The sequence below is a fragment of the Schistocerca cancellata genome, unplaced genomic scaffold (assembly GCF_023864275.1).
Source record: "Schistocerca cancellata isolate TAMUIC-IGC-003103 unplaced genomic scaffold, iqSchCanc2.1 HiC_scaffold_404, whole genome shotgun sequence".
NCBI classification, from domain to species: Eukaryota; Metazoa; Arthropoda; class Insecta; order Orthoptera; family Acrididae; genus Schistocerca; species Schistocerca cancellata.
Window position 1 is genome coordinate 40,001 of NW_026046421.1, and position 7,500 is coordinate 47,500.

Sequence of the window (7,500 nt, forward strand, 5' to 3'; positions counted from 1 at the left end):
CCAACACCCACACATGTCCTACACAGGGGTGCACCCAACACCACCACACTGCCTCCTGTTACGGCACAGAAACAATGGCAGGAATGAATCACACAGGTCTGCCGCTCCCTTGCCGCAACCACAGACGCGGCGCGCCTCCAGTCACGAGCGAAAAGCGCATCCTGACGAGACATAACTGCTGTGACATACTGAAGCTGCCTCAGACATTCACTTACAATGATCACTACCAACGAACCTCGGCCCCCCCCCCCCCAACACACTCTCTTACCACGTTGTGTACTGTAATCCAACCCATTTCGCACCTTAACCTAACCCATTTTGCACCTTAACTTAACCAAATTCGTAACGCAATTTGTACCGCAATGTAACGCAATGTGTACCGCAATGTAACGCAATGTGTACCGCAATGTAACGCAATGTGTACCGCAATGTACCGCAATGTGTACCGCAATGTACCGCAATGTGTACCGCAATGTGTAACGCAATGTGTAACGCAATGTGTACCGCAATGTGTACCGCAATGTGTAACGCAATGTGTACCGCAATGTGTAACGCAATGTGTACCGCAATGTGTAACCGCAATGTGTAACGCAATGTGTACCGCAATGTGTAACGCAATGTGTAACGCAATGTGTACCGCAATGTAACGCAATTTGTACCGCAATGTAACGCAATTTGTACCGCAATGTAACGCAATTTGTACCGCAATGTAACGCAATTTGTACCGCAATGTAACGCAATTTGTACCGCAATGTAACGCAATTTGTACCGCAATGTAACGCAATTTGTACCGCAATGTAACGCAATTTCTACCTTAACCTAACCCACGTTGTGCCTTAACCTAACCCACGTTGTGCCTTAACCTAACCCACGTTGTGCCTTAACCTAACCCACGTTGTGCCTTAACCTAACCCACGTTGTGCCTTAACCTAACCCACGTTGTGCCTTAACCTAACCCACGTTGTGCCTTAACCTAACCCACGTTGTGCCTTAACCTAACCCACGTTGTGCCTTAACCTAACCCACGTTGTGCCTTAACCTAACCCACGTTGTGCCTTAACCTAACCCACGTTGTGCCTTAACCTAACCCACGTTGTGCCTTAACCTAACCCACGTTGTGCCTTAACCTAACCCACGTTGTGCCTTAACCTAACCCAAGTTGTGCCTTAACCTAACCCAAGTTGTGCCTTAACCTAACCCAAGTTGTGCCTTAACCTAACCCAAGTTGTGCCTTAACCTAACCCAAGTTGTGCCTTAACCTAACCCAAGTTGTGCCTTAACCTAACCCAAGTTGTGCCTTAACCTAACCCAAGTTGTGCCTTAACCTAACCCAAGTTGTGCCTTAACCTAACCCACGTTGTGCCTTAACCTAACCCAAGTTGTGCCTTAACCTAACCCACGTTGTGCCTTAACCTAACCCACGTTGTGCCTTAACCTAACCCACGTTGTGCCTTAACCTAACCCACGTTGTGCCTTAACCTAACCCACGTTGTGCCTTAACCTAACCCACGTTGTGCCTTAACCTAACCCACGTTGTGCCTTAACCTAACCCACGTTGTGCCTTAACCTAACCCACGTTGTGCCTTAACCTAACCCACGTTGTGCCTTAACCTAACCCACGTTGTGCCTTAACCTAACCCACGTTGTGCCTTAACCTAACCCACGTTGTGCCTTAACCTAACCCACGTTGTGCCTTAACCTAACCCACGTTGTGCCTTAACCTACCCCACGTTGTGCCTTAACCTACCCACGTTGTGCCTTAACCTAACCCACGTTGTGCCTTAACCTAACCCACGTTGTGCCTTAACCTAACCCACGTTGTGCCTTAACCTAACCCACGTTGTGCCTTAACCCTAACCCAAGTTGTGCCTTAACCTAACCCAAGTTGTGCTTAACCTAACCCAAGTTGTGCCTAACCTACCCAAGTTGTGCCTTAACCTAACCCAAGTTGTGCCTTAACCTAACCCAAGTTGTGCCTTAACCTAACCCAAGTTGTGCCTTAACCTAACCAAGTTGTGCCTTAACCTAACCCAAGTTGTGCCTTACCTAACCCAAGTTGTGCCTTAACCCTAACCCAAGTTGTGCCTTAACCTAACCCACGTTGTGCCTTAACCTAACCCACGTTGTGCCTTAACCTAACCCACGTTGTGCCTTAACCTAACCCACGTTGTGCCTTAACCTAACCCACGTTGTGCCTTACCTAACCCACGTTGTGCCTTAACCTAACCCACGTTGTGCCTTAACCTAACCAACGTTGTGCCTTAACCTAACCCACGTTGTGCCTTAACCTAACCCACGTTGTGCCTTAACCTAACCCACGTTGTCCTTAACCTAACCCACGTTGTGCCTTAACCTAACCCACGTTGTGCCTTACCTAACCCACGTTGTGCCTTAACCTAACCCACGTTGTGCCTTAACCTAACCCACGTTGTTGCCTTAACCCCTAACCCACGTTGTGCCCTTAACCAACCCACGTCGTGCCTTAACCTAACCCAAGTTGTGCCTTAACCTAACCCACGTTGTGCCTTAACCTAACCCACGTTGTGCCTTAACCTAACCACGTTGTGCCTTAACCTAACCCACGTTGTGCCTTAACCTAACCCACGTTGTGCCTTAACCTAACCCACGTTGTGCCTTAACCTACCCCAAGTTGTGCCTTAACCTAACCCACGTTGTGCCTTAACCTAACCCACGTTGTGCCTTAACCTAACCCAAGTTGTGCCTTAACCTGCTCTGTAATTGGCATATGGACCACGTTACATTAATCCAGTGTTGTCTAACCACAACCCTCTGAATATAGTTCGCTACTCGCACCGCCCACCCTCTTGTGTATCGTTTTCATGTTCAACACTTCGCAAGTGTTGCTTACTTTTTACATGCTCCCGCTGTACACTTGTAAATGTGGACGACTGCAGGATGTACATCGCCCCACATCCCTCCCCCCTGCCTTCGCACGCTGGTCGTTCAGGTGCTTGCGTGTTCCAATGCCCTTCGCAGCTGTTCACTGGCATTCGCATGTCGAAGCGCTCAGTCTACGTCGTGGTACGGCTCTGTGTCCACTGTCCGCTGATGTCGTAAGCTTAACCCTCACATTGTACTGCACATAGGTCCGTATGTACTGCATGATACGCTGTGGCACATGTGTGACCGTACAACGACTGCGCCCAACAACAGCGAACCATACGGTCCAAATGTTGTGCACTCAGCCACGTGCCGTCTCCCCATAACAGCTACATTGCAGTGTGGTACGCAATAGAGACGTGTGGGATTAACGGACGCCCTGGATGGCGATCAGCATGATGCCGTCTGTTGATGTAGTGGCGCGTGTATTCAAACGTAGTCGTCTCTTCTCACACAGTGTGATAGCATGGTGCACCGCGTTCCACATCTGCGACATGGTACAGATGCTGGTTGACAGTCGGTCTCGTAATGGACATCGCATACGTAGGGGGCCACCTCCCACGTGTTCTCTAGTCGTGCACATTTTGTTGCGTGTATGTGGGCAGACGTAGTGTGTCGTGACACCTAACAGACAGGTATGCAATAATCGTTGCATTTGCAAACTGGGATGGACGTCTACGTTTGCTGGTGACGTTACGCAAATGAACAACTGGTAAACCCATTGTGGTGCGGTTGTTGTTGCTGGAGGTAAATCAGTAAGGGCAAATCTGTGTGTGAAGCGATACGCGGCGGTGGCTGGGTGGGACCGTCCCCGGCCGGTGAGGGGGGGCCGCCCGGCGTGCTGGCCGCGCGGTGCGTGGGCGCACGCGCTACAGCCGGCTGGTGGGGGCGCCCAGTGGCAGGCGCGCCGGCCGACGGACGCGGCAGGCGGCGCAGCTGCGCGCCGGGGCACCCTGCGCGCGGCGCCGGGCGGCCAAAGTGGGTCCTCGCGGGCCCGGTGCGAAGCGCGGTGGACATCTGCAGTGTGCTGGTCCGACTGAGGACTGTGTGCGTTGAGGATGCGCCGCCGCCCGGCACTCGGCGCCGCGACGCCGTCTGCTGCTCGGTCGCCCCAGCGGTTCTCGCTGGTGGTTTGTATCGCAGTTGTGCAGACGTGTTGGCACGTGCGCTGTGCTGGGAGAGTTCGCTTCGGCACCCACGTGGGGCCTTTGCCCTTCTGTGGCGCTGGCGTTGGAGCTGCCGGTCACCGTAGGTGGCGCGTGTTGTCTCCCGCCGGCAATGCCACGACAGCACGCTCCCGGGCCTCTGTCGGCAGCGGCAAGCTCAGTTGGGAGCACGGGTGGTCGCACCTAAAGCGTCTACTCGCCTAACTCCGGGCGATTGCGCCTCTCTCGAACCCGACCAAGTACTTAGGACGGCGCTGCGCGCCGCCGGGACCTGAGAGGGTTTCGAGGTGTATTGTGCAGGGGAGCTCAGCCTCCTCCTGTTTGCAGAATAATTGAGCGGACGCTTGCGTGTTCGCGCGGGCCCCTGGGACACACTCCCGGGCGGCCGGCTGCTCAGCTCTAGTTGACGCAGCTCCCTGGTTGATCCTGCCAGTAGTCATATGCTTGTCTCAAAGATTAAGCCATGCATGTCTCAGTACAAGCCGCATTAAGGTGAAACCGCGAATGGCTCATTAAATCAGTTATGGTTCCTTAGATCGTACCCACGTTACTTGGATAACTGTGGTAATTCTAGAGCTAATACATGCAAACTGCTGAGGTCCTCCTCCGGTCCCTGCTGCCTGACGATAGCGCGGATGGGGAAAATGACCAGCAACAACAGTTAAGACGAGAAAACCAAAATGAATACATCAATAATACGGCAGTCTACCCCTTCTCGGAGGAAGAGGTGGCTGCCCACATAAAAGCACTTAAAAGGGGAAAAGCTCCCGGGCCAGACGGCATTGTGGCTGAGGTGGTGCAGTTTCTGGCCCCCCAGCTAACTGCGCCACTCACTCACCTATACAATGAGTGTCTAATACAGCAAAAAATTCCAAGGGTGTGGAAATCAGCAAACGTAGTCATTATTCGGAAAGGGTTAGATAAAGATCCTACAAACGTAAAATCCTACAGACCTATCTGTCTAATCAACATACTTGGGAAAATATTAGAGAAGTTACTAGCTGACAGACTGGCTGCACATAGAGTGCTGCGTGGGGTGAGCGACAGGCAATTCGGCTTCAGGCCTGGGCGATCGACATCTGATGCAATCGCCCTGGCTGCTGAGGTCTGTGGCTCTACCCCACATAAGTACGTGGTGGGCATTATGGTTGACATCAGTGGCGCCTTTGACAACCTGTGGTGGCCTTCGCTCTTCTCCTGCTTGCGGGAGAAAGAGTGTCCAGGGCCGCTATATGGTTGCCTGAGGAGCTATTGTGAAGAACGGGAGGTCTGGCTATCATCCTCTAGCAAGAGAATTGGAAAAGTTATAACAAAGGGTTGTCCTCAGGGTTCCGTACTAGGGCCCCTGTTCTGGGACATCCATATGGAGCCCTTGTTAGACACCTTACAACAAGGCGAAGAAGTGCTAGAGGTGATAGCATATGCAGATGACCTCCTCCTGCTGGTTGGCGGCCGAAGCCGCGAAGACATTGAACCCAAAATAGAGACTGCCTTAAACAAACTACAGCTATGGTGCCAAAACACCAAAATGACGGTGTCACCAAGTAAGTCCACCTACTTACTACTGAAGGGACAGTTACTACGCAACCCGACCGTACGAATCAACCGCTCGCCGGTTCTTAGGAGACGTGACGCACGATACTTGGGCATCATCATTGATGAGAAGTGGAACTTTGGGAAACACATCGAAACCGTGACCCAGAAAGCTCTCCAAACACTGAATAACCTCATATCCATAGGACATAGAAGATTTCATCTTCCACCACACCTTATAAAACTTTATCACAACAGTATATTAACATCGATAGTGGGTTACGGCTCGGGAGTCTGGGCACACAGGCTCACGAGGGTGGTGCCCGCCATGACAGTGAGAAGGGTTCAAAGGAACATGATTCTTAGATCGGTAGGTGCTTACCGAACAACACCTGGAGGAGCACTAACAGTCATAATGGGGCTTTGCCCCCTGGATATCAAAATCAGGGAGCAAGCTGCATGGTTCTGGAGTAAAAAGGGAAATTTAACAAAAATAGAGGAAATCATAGGTATCGGGGCTGGGGACAAGGGCGAGATTCGGCGAAGAAGAATACAATTATGGCAAGAACTGTGGGATACTGAAGAAACAGGGCGCAGGACACATGAGCTATTACCAAGCATCACGGAACGGCTAAAGATGAAATACTTCGAACCTAGCAGAGGGTTAATCCATTTTCTCACTGGACATGGACCCTACCCGGCATACTTATGCCGGTTTGGGAAAAGGGCCACACCCGCGTGTGAATGTGGTGAACCGGAGGGCACTCCCGATCATGTGATTTACGAGTGCCCTCTCTTCAATGATGTTGCTTCAACGCTGCGAGACCAACTACCTGACCATGACACTTACAACCTAATAAGACGAGAAGACACCTTTCAAATAATAAATAGACTTGCCAACGAGGTATCACAGAAGGTGTTAAGAGACTATATGAGGGAACAAGATTGAATAGCACAAATTACGACAACTACGCCCTACTCCCATTCCGCCTGTGCGTGGATAGGCCGACCCTTTAGTCTGGAATCCGCCACGCGCGGGAACAGGGGGGGTGGGGAATAAGAACAACCCGGAATTGACATTACACTGGAAATGACGTAGGTTAGAATTAGTTAGTAGGAATTAGATTTAGAAATCTAGATTTAGAAACCTGCAGCGACTAACATCCTGGCCTGCCCAGTGTCAGGGGCACGCCCATCGGGATTAGCTCGATGGGCAAGGCAAATAAGTAGGTTTGTATATATTGCTGACACATTTGTGACGCTGCAGGAAGTAATATGTAGGTTAGATTAAAATCTTTTAGAAGTTTAATCAAAATAACTAATTGTATAGCTGCCCATTGTATTTAGATATAGCTGTAGCTCACAATTTAACATAGAATGTAATTTAGCTGCAAATTGTAACTAATAGTAGAAAATTAGACCCACTAATGTAATAAGGTGGTGGGTTGGATGTATAAATATTATTGTTTGAGTAATAAAGATTTTTTTTTTTTTTTTTTTTTTTTTTTTTTTAAAAAAAAACAGAGTCCCGACCAGAGATGGAAGGGACGCTTTTATTAGATCAAAACCAATCGGTCGGCTCGTCCGGTCCGTTTGCCTTGGTGACTCTGAATAACTTTGGGCTGATCGCACGGTCCTCGTACCGGCGACGCATCTTTCAAATGTCTGCCTTATCAACTGTCGATGGTAGGTTCTGCGCCTACCATGGTTGTAACGGGTAACGGGGAATCAGGGTTCGATTCCGGAGAGGGAGCCTGAGAAACGGCTACCACATCCAAGGAAGGCAGCAGGCGCGCAAATTACCCACTCCCGGCACGGGGAGGTAGTGACGAAAAATAACGATACGGGACTCATCCGAGGCCCCGTAATCGGAATGAGTACACTTTAAATCCTTTAACGA